We start from the raw sequence: 13,974 nt of genomic DNA on the forward strand, positions 1-13,974 counted from the left end.
TATGCGGATGACGTGAATATGTTAGGAGAAAATACACAAACGATTAGGGAAAACACGGGAATTTTACTTGAAGCAAGTAGAGCGATCGGTTTGGAAGTAAATCCCGATAAGACAAAGTATATGATTATGTCTCGTGACCAGAATATTGTACGAAATGGAAATATAAAAATGGGAGATTTATCCTTCGAAGAGGTGGAAAAATTCAAATATCTTGGAGCAACAGTAACAAATATAAATGACACTCGGGAGGAAATTAAACGCAGAATAAATATGGGAAATGCGTGTTATTATCTGGTTGAGAAGCTCTTATCATCCAGTCTGCTGACAAAAAATCTGAACGTTAGAATTTATAAAACAGTTATATTACCGGTTCTTCTGTATGGTTGTGAAACTTGGACTCTCACTCTGAGAGAGGAACATAGGTTAAGGGTGTTTGAGAATAAGGTGCTTAGGAAAATATTTGGGGCTAAGCGGGATGAAGTTACAGGAGAATGGAGAAAGTTACACAACGCAGAACTGCACGCATTGTATTCTTCACCTGACATAATTAGGAACATTAAATCCAGACGTTTGAGATGGGCAGGGCATGTAGCACGTATGGGCGAATCCAGAAATGCATATAGAGTGTTAGTTGGGAGACCGCAGGGAAAAAGACCTTTAGGGAGGCCGAGACGTAGATGGGAGGATAATATTAAAATGGATTTGAGGGAGGTGGGGTATGATGATAGAGACTGGATTAATCTTGCACAGGATAGGGACCGATGGCGGGCTTATGTGAGGGCGGCAATGAACCTTCGGGTTCCTTAAAAGCCATTTGTAAGTAAGTAAGGACAATTAGTTTCACTCACCAGCAGGATGGAAAAAGAAATCAGAAGAAGAGTGACGCAAGCGTGGAAAGCCTTCTGGGCATTAAAATTCATACTACAAAACAAGTCACTAAATAGGAACCTCAGACTCCAAGCACTCACCACCTGTATCTTTTGTACGGCTGCCCTCACAGCTAGACAGAAAAACACCCTAGCGGTATGCCAAAGGGGAATGGAGAGGAAAATACTCGGCATATCTTTGAAGGACAGCATTAACAACAAGAGGCTGCAAGAAATCACATCATCCAAGAACATAGTTCATGAAGCGGCAAGGATAAAATGGAGATGGGGAGGACATGTGGTAAGGCTGCAGGGGAATAGATCGGCGCAAATAACAACTACTTGGGACCCCTACCAAGGAAAGAGAAGACCGGGAAGGCCGAGAGTCAGATGGGCTGACTCCTTCAGGCAGCAGAGTAGCACCACAGTCTACTATATACAGTCGCGAAGCTTGAGACGGTTCCTCGTACAGGATGAGGAAATTTTCATTAGATTAGTATTTCGTGTTAATATTCTCATATGGATAGTAAGAAGCACGGACGTGTAAGGAAGGTCCAGAATGTGAGGCGGAAGTAACAGGTGGGCAGGAAGGCTGAAGCCAAGCTAGGCGGACAGGAAACATGTGTCCAGGCGTGGAGTTGACTGATGAGGGAATGTATGGACTTTGCCTGCGGGTGGTCAGTAAGATGACGCCAAGCCAGGTTCCAAAAGAGATGATCTGGTATATGTCAGAGAATTGTCAGGACGCCGGAAGTAAGGAGATGTTCTAGTTGAGGAACAATTTTTGAAGAACGCGTCTTAAGTGACGTAAGTGTAATCATGGCCAATCAGGATTCTTAATAGAGACACGTGATATATAGATAGGAGGGCGAAATTGTATGTTTGGTGGTTGAAAGTAGAGGGTAGATTTGGCAGATAGGCAGAAGGCAGATAGACAGCGTTCGGAGAGGTCGCACTCCACATATTCTCGGCGAACCTAACTCGGAAGAATAACAATTTACGGACTTAGAATTTTTCAGTGGGTTTAGTAAGAAGTCGTGTGTTGTATCATTATTATAAGTCTGAATTCTTTTCTCTCATCACGTTATCAACTCTCCGTTATATTACTGGTGTTTTGTAGTACAAAATATATAATTACGTGAGCTCAGAAATTAGTCTACCAACTTGCGGGAAGTGAGAGCGAGATATTATACACTTGGACGCGCATTTCTGCTAATCTGAAACGAACACTTAATAATAATAAACGTTTTCATAGTTCTTACCAACAACTTCTGGTGTGCGCCTACATCATTTCAACCTACGAGCACGTCTCCCAAACCCCATGTCCCGACCGTTTTTGCAGCTGACCTGGGAATCTCATACCTCTACCGGAGTAATCTCGAGGAGGCTGGCGCCCAAATTAATTAGTGTACATCTTTAATTACTGACATCAACGTGCCATCCTTGAGAGACTTTCCATATACGACGGAGCTGGCAGCCGAGGGCGACGACGACCAACGACCACCGGCAACCGCTACAAGCTTGAGGTGTTTTTTGGCAAATCTCGTGATAAAACGCTCCAAGCGGTTAGCAACTAGAAACAATAGACTGTCCATGGTCGACTTTGGACTGTGTCGTATTTCTATCGAGTGCTAGCTCGTTGCGTGTTTCACACTGATGCTTTTGAAATGTTCGTTATTGGTTATGATGAAAATGTTAATTGCTAAAATATAATAATTGGAATAATAATATGGGACAAGGAGGAGACGTTTGTAGTGCTATAAATTGTAGCAACAGTAAGCGAAAGAGGCCAGAGTTATCCTTTTTCCGATTTCCGAAAGATTCAGAAAGGTTCCTGGGTTTCCACAAGAATGCTGTGCAGAAACAAAACTGTTAATTTGAAGTTCTTTGTGACTGTTAGAATACATTATATCCTTAAATTTCACAATGAAATGTTTCAGTCTAACCGAAAGGACATTAGATACCGGTTAAAGCTCTGTCACTTAGGCTGCTAAATTTCCACAGAAATAAAGGTTAGGTCTACTTTTTTTTCAGAGGATATATTTTTAATTGTAGCTATTAATTTTGTTGTTATTTTTATGTGTTATTTTACTAAATACGTAGAAAAATTAAGTTTGTTTTAATGAAATTTATTGATCATGTTTTATTTTCACTTCTGGTGGGATTATTATTGCTTAGGCCTACTTTTTTCTTCAAAGGATATGCTTTTAATTATAGCTGTTAATTTTGTTGTTATTTTTATTTGTTGCTTTACTAGAGACGTAGAAAAAGTCTGTTACAATAAAATTTATTGATCACGTTTTATTTCCAATTCTGGTGTGATTATTATTGCTTAACCTCATCCCACTTTGTTAACTACGTAAGCCTACACTACAAGTACCGGTACACGTAAGTTACTCCATTAATTCATATTTCCATTATTATTGTTGTAAAGAGAAATGCAAATTAATATTTATTGGTTTCATAGTTAATTGTCGCTATAATCCTGAATGAGTGAAGCTATTATAGTAAATTTCAGTTCGTTTTGCACAAACAAAAATTATATTAACTTATTTCTTGCAGGTATCTTCGAGTTTATGGTGGAATTTAATATACTTCATTAAAATAATAAATTAACTTTATGCATTTAATATTTCAATAATGGAAGGAAGGTGTTAATTTTTCCAAAAGAACACGACAACGAAAGTGTAACATATTTTGTCGGCTGCTAGGAGAGAGATCTGCGATGATGAGGCGATAGTAGCGATCCTAGTGGTGGGCAAATACCCATGTTTGCATTTTTACTACATATAGAGCTTCGCGACTGTATATAGTAGACTGTGGTAGCACAATGTAGGAGAGGATGGAAGGAGCTAGGACGACAGCTAGTTGAGTAGAAACAACGCATCCCAAGGACAAAGTGATATATGTCCTAATATGTTAATTTAGTGCGAATTAAACGTAGACCAATGAGTAGGAACTGAAATCACCCAATGACAAAGCCTGAATATTCTGATGTGATAACTAACATGCAGAACAGACCAACAGCAATGAGTACAATTCTAAATGACAAAAGTGTTGAATATCTTAGTTATAATTAAGTGACAAAGTGTTAATATTTAGTCATAATTGTCGATGTGTAGTACACAACTCCGCCCACGTGGACTAGCTCGACACGTGAGCAAAACGGAGCCAGAGCTTTCCCTCTTGCAGGAGGCCTTAGCCCTTCTAAGGAACACTAAGAGGCTATTTCATTCATTCAATCATTCATTCATTCATTCATTCATTCATTAATTCATTCATTCATTCATTCAATATTACAGAATCACTGTACATCACTAATTTTCTTACATATCTAAAAAAAATCAATATAAAATAAACATACATTCATACCTGAATTATTATCCCGAGTTATCTCGTGCACCTTGATTCCAGCTCTGGTAGTTGTCCCACTTTGATTTTCTCCTGAACTATTTACCAACTTATGTTTTTTTTATGGATTAATTTATGAGATACAATACCAGTGCTGTTATCAAGGCGTTAAATGTTGCTTGTCGTGTGATAGACTCGAAAGCAGGGTATTACGCATAGTGGCACATTGCATTCCGGACAGTAGTATCTGCTCTTGTGTCGAATTTGTTTGTATTTTGAGTCTCTCGCAATACTACACATGAAACACTGTCTGGTTGGTTGTTCTTCTTCAGAGTTCGTGGAATAACTTCTGGAGAATGTCCACCTGTAAGCCGAAGTTGCTTGGGCGATTTTCCTGGCCATCCTGCCTTCAGTGATAGGACATTCGGGGTATATTTTTCGAAAATCTTACGAATTACCACCTTTCGATAGTCAAAGGGTGTCTTCCTGCCTTCAGATATCGTATACCAAACGTAGGAATCCCACCACCAGATGTAGCAATATCACTAACTTCTGTAGCCATCTAGTCAGGAAAAGTTTAATGAAATGATGGAAACGTATATATTCGGGATAAATGTTATGTTTTATTTAACGACGCTCGCAACTGTAGAGGTTATATCAGCGTCGCCGGATGTGCCGAATTTTGTCCCGCAGGAGTTCTTTTACATGCCAGTAAATCTACTGACATGAGCCTGTCGCATTTAATCACACTTAAATGTCATCGACCTGGCCCGGGATCGAACCCACAACCTTGGGCATAGACGGCCAGCGCTATACCAACTCGCCAACCAGGTAGACTATTCGGGATAATAATCCCTATCAGCGAAAATGGGACTCACACGAGTTAACTCGGGTTAATAAATTTTGACGGAAGTTAGCAACTCGAGTTAAATCGGGTTAATCAGGGAAGTGGTTAAACAAACGATTGAATAGACATTTTACCAAAGCAGGCTAGATATTGAAGCAATTGTTTAAATTTCATACATCATGCTTAGAATTGGAAGGGCGTGGAGGAAAGATAATTTTTTTCTCTCAATAATAGCAGATAACAGCCAATGTGAAGCCTTTACATTTTCTGAGGTTATGATTTGACGAATCGTTATAATTTTCTTGCCCTCTGGAATTCATCCGTTTTTTCCGACGCATCCTTTAGAATTTTCAAAATTTGTATTTATATTTTCTAAAAAATTGAATAACTCAAAAATGAAGGGGATGATGAAAATGAAACTTCGGTATACTGGGTGTTCAGTTCAAAATGTGTCTTCGCTCGCTGTATGCCGTCATGTGGCTAGCTGATGAGCCTAGAGAATTCAATCTTCCTACACTTCCGCAGCTCAGGTGTATAATCTAAGAGGCAGAGAAGTTGGCTAGCAAGTACGGCGTTCATTCTGAAGAGTACGTGCCGATACGTACGGTAACGCCGGTAGTGGCAGGAATGTGAACTGTTTGGAAATACGTACTGTCGGGATATGGGAAGAGGGTTAAGACGATTACTTACGTATTTGTTGACATTAACTTCGACGGTCAACATGGACACGGAGCATTTGATCTGTGTTGTGGAATGTTACCGTACGCAACTGATGATAACAAATACCCTGCGTACGACTTGCCGGCGCAAAACACAGTTCGAAAGAGGTTATGGTAGCACACAGACCGTGCAGACCGCCATCTGTTGCTACGACGTTCAAGTTATACCGTACACGTTCTCAAGTTCAGATTGAAGAACGCCTTAAATAATAGGCAATTTCTCTAACATATAAGCTGAAACTCGCTTCAAATCGGTGACCCAACAACAGTGACGTCATGACACACTTTGAAATGAACACCCGGTATATTCCCACACTAGGCCGAACAGCTTTCATCCCTTGTGTGATGTAGTTGGTTTGGATGACGTCACCATACTAACAGAAATTGTGATCAGATTTCTCGAATGTCAAAAGCACAAGTTTCACATTAGAAAACAACAAGTTACTCCAAAAAGGGAGGGCTTAAGATTTGTTACCTCTTCAATTTAACATGTGCTTCAACTGTAAATAGTTGTAAGCCAAAAGGAAAAGATATTTCGACATCATGATTATATCTGAAGGAGTAGCCTGAGATTTCAAGTTTGAACATGTCTTCTACGTCTCTTACAATTTCCGTATTACCATAACACAAACATCTAAGTGTAAATGCTGAGTAATATATTCCCTAAAAATAATCATCTTAGTTACTCTTGTACTTCACGCATTGTATTCTTCACCTGACATAATTAGAAACATTAAATCCAGACGTTTGAGATGGGCAGGGTATGTAGCACGTATGGGGGAATCCAGAGATGCGCCCTCGCGCCTGTGGAATACCCTACCCAGTGACATCAGAGACTGTCGGAATTTAGTAGCGTTCAAAAGCAAACTTATTAAGCATTTCCTTACTGCGTAGAGTAAGTTTAATTTTTACTTAATCAATAAAAGAAATGCTTCTCTCTTCTTAACTTTTACAGTAAACTGTCTAGCTTTTATTAATCAGTTAGTCTTTTAGTACTTTGAATTTTATTGTATTTGTAAATTTAATATTAATTGTAATTATAATTGTAATTGTATTCTTAATGTTGTTGTTCTAATCCCGTGCTAGAGGGGAAGAGAAGGCCTGATATCCTTATCTCTACCAGGTTAAATAAAAATAAAATAAATAGTGTGTTAGTCGGGAGGCAGGAAGAAAAAAAGACTTTTGGGGAGGCCGGACGTAGATGAGAGGATAATATTAAAATGGATTTGAGGAAGGTGGGATATGATGATAGAGACTGGATTAATCTTGCTTAGGATAGGGACCAATGGCGGGCTTATTTGAGGGCGGCAATGAACCTCCTGGTTCCTTAAAAGCCATTTATAAGTAAGTTACTCTTGTAAAAAGCCTTCTTTCTATTCCGTTTCATGGATTTCCTTTTCTAACAGATAATTTAAATTCACTTCTTAAAACTCCAGGTCTATAGGCTGGTTCACAATAAACCGGAAACGAGAATCGGAACGAAAACGAAAATGGTAAAATTGTTAAAATGTGTACATTTAAATATGAGCATTCACAATTAACGTAAAGCTTGCCGGAGCCCGGGATCGGGAACGGAGAGTTGCCCCAGTTTCAACTTTGGCGTTCACGTTTCCGATCACAGCCCACTAGATTCATTCTATTGCCATCTGAAAGCTATTTTGTCGTCGTATATTTTGTAGCAAGAAGACCGTGACATAACCTATGCATTATTTTGTTCTGTGCTGTGCATCATGGAGCAAGTTTTATTTGATGAGATTCTAATTTTGAGTGTTGAGGAAAATCCTCACGTTTACGATAAGCGGCGCGCCTCGTATAAAGATGAGAAAATGAAGGAGAATACGTGGCTTTCAATAGCTGCATATTTGAATACCGATCGTAAGTGAATCATATTTTATTACTGTACTGGTTGTATTACACACTACATATTCATGCTTCAATTGAATAACTACTGTTGTGTTCATTTTTGTTCTATTACAAATGTTTCTTCCCTAATTATTTTACGTTATGGTAGACTTAAAATAGATTGTGATAATAAAGATGCATGGGCATATTTATAGTACCGTACCTAATGAAATGTTTCAGTTGAAATTTCGAAGTTGGTTAACCTGTGTTTATGTTGGCTGCCTTGTACTCGTGAGAGAATGCCATTGGTCAATTATACACAAACAACATCAGAATGCGTAATATCGACTTTACATATCGTTATTGAAATGCATATCGATATGCATAGTCGTCTACGTTCTCGGTTTATTGTGAATAAAAAATTTTCATATTCACGTCCTCTGCTTCTCGTTTTCATTCTGGTTCTCGTTCCCGGTTTATTGTGAACCAGCCTTAACACTTACTCCTCTAATTCTTTCTTTATGTAGCATCCAAATTCCGAGTCTTACAGAATATCAGAGAAACACGACAAACTCTGTGAAGTTCATTGTATTTTGTTGTTCTGGCAACGATCTGTTTACAGTGTCACAAATATTTACTGAACTCAGTGAGTCGACTTCATTCCACGGCATTTCAGCACACTTCTAGGAGCAAGCAACTGAAGTTCACAACTTGTTCTACATTAAGGACGACATCCCACAACAGCGATACAAAGCTTATGTATAAATATTAAATACATGTTAAATTAAGACAACTAGTTAGCGAGTATTACGTAACAGAGCGAGTTTCAGAGTCTCTACGTCGCCTTGTGTGCTTAATTTGTATGTAGCAAAGTCATAAGAGAATGCCAGATAAACGTAAGCTTTTAAGAAACATCTTATTTACTTACTTACTAGCTTTTAAGGAACCCGAAGGTTCATTGCCGCTCTCACATAAGCCCGCCATTGGTCCCTATCCTGAGCAAGATTAATCCAGTCTCTATCATCATATCCCACCTCCCTCAAATCCATTTTAATATTATCTTCCCATCTACGTCTCGGCCTCCCGAAAGGTCTTTTTCCCTCCGGCCTTCCAACTAACACTCTATATGCATTTCTGGATTCGCCCATACGTGCTACATGCCCTGCCTATCTCAAACGTCTGGATTTAATGTTCCTAATTATGTCAGGTGACGAATACAATGCGTGCATTTCTGTGTTGTGTAACTTTCTCCATTCTCCTGTAACTTCATCCCTCTTAGCCCCAAATATTTTCCTAAGCACTTTTTTCTCAAACACCCGTAGTCTCTGTTCCTCTCTCAAAGTGAGAGTCCAAGTTTCACAACCATAAAGAACAACCGGTAATATAACTGTTTTATAAATTCTAACTTTCAGATTTTTTGACAGCAGACTGGATGATAAAAGCTTCTCAACCGAATAATAACAGGCATTTCCCATATTTATTCTATATTTAATTTCCTCCCGAGTATCATTTATATTTGTTACCGTTTCTCCAAGATATTTGAACTTCTCCACCTCATCTATATATCTAAATCAACTTTAGTTCCTTTTTCGTTAACAGCTGCCAGTGTTCAAAATTTAAAATTTAGCGATAAATATAGACTAATAATACACAGTGAAAATTGTTTAGATCCCAAAAGTTGTAAATGTCCACCTTTGAAAGAAGCCACGTATGTCAAATATCTGGGTATCATTATTGATCAGAATTTAAAATGGCCTCATCACATTACTTATCTTTGTAAGAGGCTTCGTAAAACAATTTATAAATTCGTTAATCTTCGATGCTACTTACCTATTAGAGTTCTACGAAATGTTTATTGGTCATTATTCAGTCTATCATTCAATATGGTATAATTGTTTGGGGTGGAAGTACAAAAATTAATCTTAGTCCGTTACATTTACTACAAAAACGAATAATTAAAATTTGTGTGAAGAAACGTTTCGATTATCCAACTAAATTAATTTATTCTGAATTTAATGTATTTAATATTGAACAAATTTATAAGTATACGCTGTTGAAATTTTATCATAAAAATCGTAATAAGTTTGTATTACAGACACACAATTATGACACAAGACGAAATATTTTTTTTTTTTTTTTTTTTTTTTTTTCGAGTTCAATTGTTTTATTTCAACATCCTGGAAAGTGTAAGAGGAAATGCTAGCAAACACAAAAGGTCAGCATGGAACTGTTATTAATTATAAAAATTGTACTATTAATTAATTAATTAATTAATTAATTAATATTAATTCAACATTAGTAGAACCTAAATGTCTCACATCTGCTGGTCTAAAGCATAGCATAAATTTTGGCCCTCGGTTGTACAATGCTTTAACTAAATTACACCCAGAACTTCTAACATGTAACCCACTAACATATAACAAGAAAATTAGAAACGTGTTAATATCTTCAATTTGATTAAATAAATTTATAGCCTATGTGTATCAATTAATCAACCTATATTATATTTGTATTCTATAATTTTGAAATATATATTAGTCCTACTTTTCACGTGCAATATTATTCTTCTATAGTGTTAATATTATATTATATAATTCCATTGCCGCTGTAATTATATTTTAGTTCCTATTTTATTTTACTTATTTATTTATATTATTATTTTTTATTTTAATATTATATCTGAACTTCGACCGAGCACGAGCGCTGCTCATTCGGTCTCAAATTTTGTTAATACTACTGTATCTTCTTTTTATATTGCTTGTATTATTTTATTTGTATTTCTCTTTGTTTGTTTTGTAATTATATTTCCTTATTCATCAAAAGATAAATTTCCAATTTTTATATTTCCATTTCGACAATATTCTCTTTTCAATAATTTGAAGGCCTTACTAACTAAGCTGTCCATCTTTCTATTCCCGGAGTGGGCAATGGAAGAGATTTATCTTCCATCTACTGGACTGGCTATATGTCCGTTGATTTTTGTTATTCCTGTGTAGTTTTGGTCAGAAGATAACTTCCGATAAACGGAATCACATTGAACTGTAAATCGGTAATACAAAGGGATGTAAAAGCGAAGAAGAAAAGGTGAATTTGAATAGAAATGTAAAAATGAAAATTTTTGTTTATGAATAAAGTGCGCGGTTTTCTTGCAAATTAAATAAAATGATTAAGAAGTGTAGTTATTTCCTACATGAGAAAGTCAGGCAACCCTACTGGAGTGACTAGAAGCGGAACTCTAAGGAACGGACCGAGTGTGTGTGTATTCGTACTTGAGCCGACGATGGCTGTTCCTAAATTACGCAAACTTTCTGCCCAATTGTATAATTAACCATCATGTACTTAATTAAAAAACGCATAATAGATTTTCCATTTATTTTAATGTATTTTATTACCCCCTTCAATCAACATAGTTACATCAATCGGCGTACACTTTTCCCAAACAATTAAAGTTCCAAGAACTTTCTTTCCAATCAATACCAATATCCAAAATATTCTTTTCCAAAAGTAATTATTTCGAATTTATTATTTTACCAGTAATGTAATAAAAGTCTCAAAGTCTTTTTCCCCAGTCAATATGAATGTCCAAAATATTTTTTTTGAAATTATATATCTTCCCAATAATGTATTTTTTTACGTCTATCATCAAGAAGAACAGATTCGTGTGTATAAAGTAGTGTACCACAATAAAATTCTGAGGTTATTTTAAATTATTTAAGTACTTTTATGCTCGACCATGCCGAAATGTAGTAATTATACACCTGGTAGCAGTCCTTTATTGCATATCATTAAAGTACGCCTACTCATTAAAGTACAGGTCTTCAGCCAATCACAAGTCAGCTTTGTACCGTTATATCGATTATTCTCGGATATGCAATCGACAGACAATTAGCGAAAAGTCACGGAGGCTGGAAATCCAATACTGTCGCAGAAGGTTACGTTCTGTTACTATAATAATTACCGTTAATTGTAAATAATATTCAAATAAATTCAATTTGTCATCTCGTTTTTCAATTCTAAATCAATTTCCAGGTTATATCAGACTAATGTTCATTCTTATTCTGTGCCAAGGTCAATGACATTCGGCCTCGGAAAAAATCAATACTTTCGCGTCTGCGCACATCTCACAATTCAGGTCAGTTCGCACATAACCATAAAAAGACCTAGTTTTCAATACTCTCAAGTTAGAAATATGGTCGAGCATAAAAAGTCGTATGAAATTTGCGTATAAAGGTAATTAAGACGCTCGTATGAAAATCAATCATACTTGCGTCTTAATTACTACCATTATTGGCTCGTTGCATAATGTAGTATTTTATGTGTTGTGTGCGTTGCATAGCGAAATCGAAGTTTTATTTATTTTTTTCGATGTAGAATATGTTTGCTTAAATATATCTGTTTTCTTTTTTTTTTTAATTTTTAACGACGAAATTAGTAACTTGTGTTCTGCGGTAATTATTGTTCCATTAATAAAATTACCCTCGTCGTAGCTAAAAATCCCCCCATCTGTAAGAGGACGTATTGAACACACTGTGTAACTATGAAATCATCATACATATAGAGCACATCTAGGTCAGAAAGCATGGGTAGACATAACGGCTTGGTTAGAAAAGCCAACGTACTATGGTCTGATTTTAAAATCAAATGTAGGAAATAGAAAACGGATGTAGGTAAATTCTCATTTTTAAATAGAACTATAAATGATTGGAATGACCTACCTGCAGCGGTCTTTGAGGGCTGTCCTTCCTTAAGGAGATTCAAGAATAACTTAAAAAGTTGTGTATAAAGTGCAAATTAAAATTAAGGTGACATTTAACATTTAATTTTATAAGGTGACATGTATTTATTTAGCCTGACGAGTTACTCCTTTCGTTTGAATTGTAAATTATTTAAAAATAGCGTGAAGAGGGCCTTAGACTAGAAATGTTTAATTTAAATGTAGTTCTGTTTATAAGTATGCATAAGGATGTAATTATTTGACTTATTTGAACTGTTGTATCAGTGAAGCGTGGTGAGTCAGCGAAATTATGGTTTTACAGTGCAGTGAATAGTTCCGATCAGTGATAATTTATAGCGTCAGTGAAATGTGTCCTAAAGTGTCAGTGAAATGCGTCATAGTGCCACTACAGTGAGTGAGATGAGAGTAAAGTGAAAGACTATTGAAACTTATGTAGGGCCTCTATACATATGTAGGTTGTATTGTAAAATTAGGTATTTTATGTTTTATTATTATTTGTAATTATTGTGTTAAGTTGTATTGTGTATATAATTGTAGTGTGTATTGTATAATTGTATTGTGTATTGTTTATGATTTTATTGTGTATTGTTTATCATTTTATTGTGTATTGTTTATATTGTGTATACCACTGCCACCGGGTGCTTGACCAATTGCAGTGTAAATAAATACATACATACGTGAAAATAATGACTCTAAAAAGAAAGAGGTCCAACTTTTGTCAAACCCGAGTGTGCTGTGATGTCACCCGAGTGAGCGTAATGGATATCCGCCCAACGCCATGAATTCCTCATCACACAGCGCTCCGGTTAAAGATACATGGCAAGTTTCTGGTGTCTCTGTCTCTTTAAAACTATGATGGCGGGTCGTGTAGCGCCGTGTTCCACCGTGTTACTGCACCAGGAGGGCTGCCGGCCTCTTCAGGGGTGTCAAATTTATTTCGGTTCAATACCTTTGCGTAATTCACTGTACGGGTGTCATATCTCTGCAGAGAATTGCACAGTCTACTGAGCAAAAAATTAACCGACTTTCCTTCTATCCAGAGCTTTTACTTTAATTCAATAAAACCCTCTGCTTGCAGGATGGATGGCACCCAGTGTTCAGGAAGGATACGGAGACTTGAGGAATTTACGGGATACGATACAACAGCCAACAATATCGGCATAATTAAGCAGTCGATATTAGTTAGTTTTTTTTTTTTTTTTTTTTTTGCTTATAGGCCTATTTCAAAAGCTTTTCATTCCAGAGTTATATCAACCTGAAAAAGCTGAATTTAATCTTGTTTTTTTTTTTTTCGCATTCATTGCCGCCCTCACATAAGCCCGCCATCGGTCCCTATCCTGTGCAAGATTAATTCAGTTCCTACCATCATATCCCTCAAATCCATTTTAATATTATCCTCCCATCTATGCCTCGGCCTCTCCAAACGTCTTTTTCCCTCCGACCTCCCAACTAACAATCTATATGCCTTTCTGGATTCGTCCATACGAGCTACATGCCCTGCCCATCTCAAACGTCTAGATTTAATGTTCCTAATTATGTCAGGTGAAGAATACAATTCGTGCAGTTCTGTGTTGTGTAACTTTCTCCATTCTCCTGTAACTTCATCCCTCTTAG

This window comes from Periplaneta americana, chromosome 3 (assembly GCF_040183065.1).
Source record: "Periplaneta americana isolate PAMFEO1 chromosome 3, P.americana_PAMFEO1_priV1, whole genome shotgun sequence".
In the NCBI taxonomy this organism is placed as follows: Eukaryota; Metazoa; Arthropoda; class Insecta; order Blattodea; family Blattidae; genus Periplaneta; species Periplaneta americana.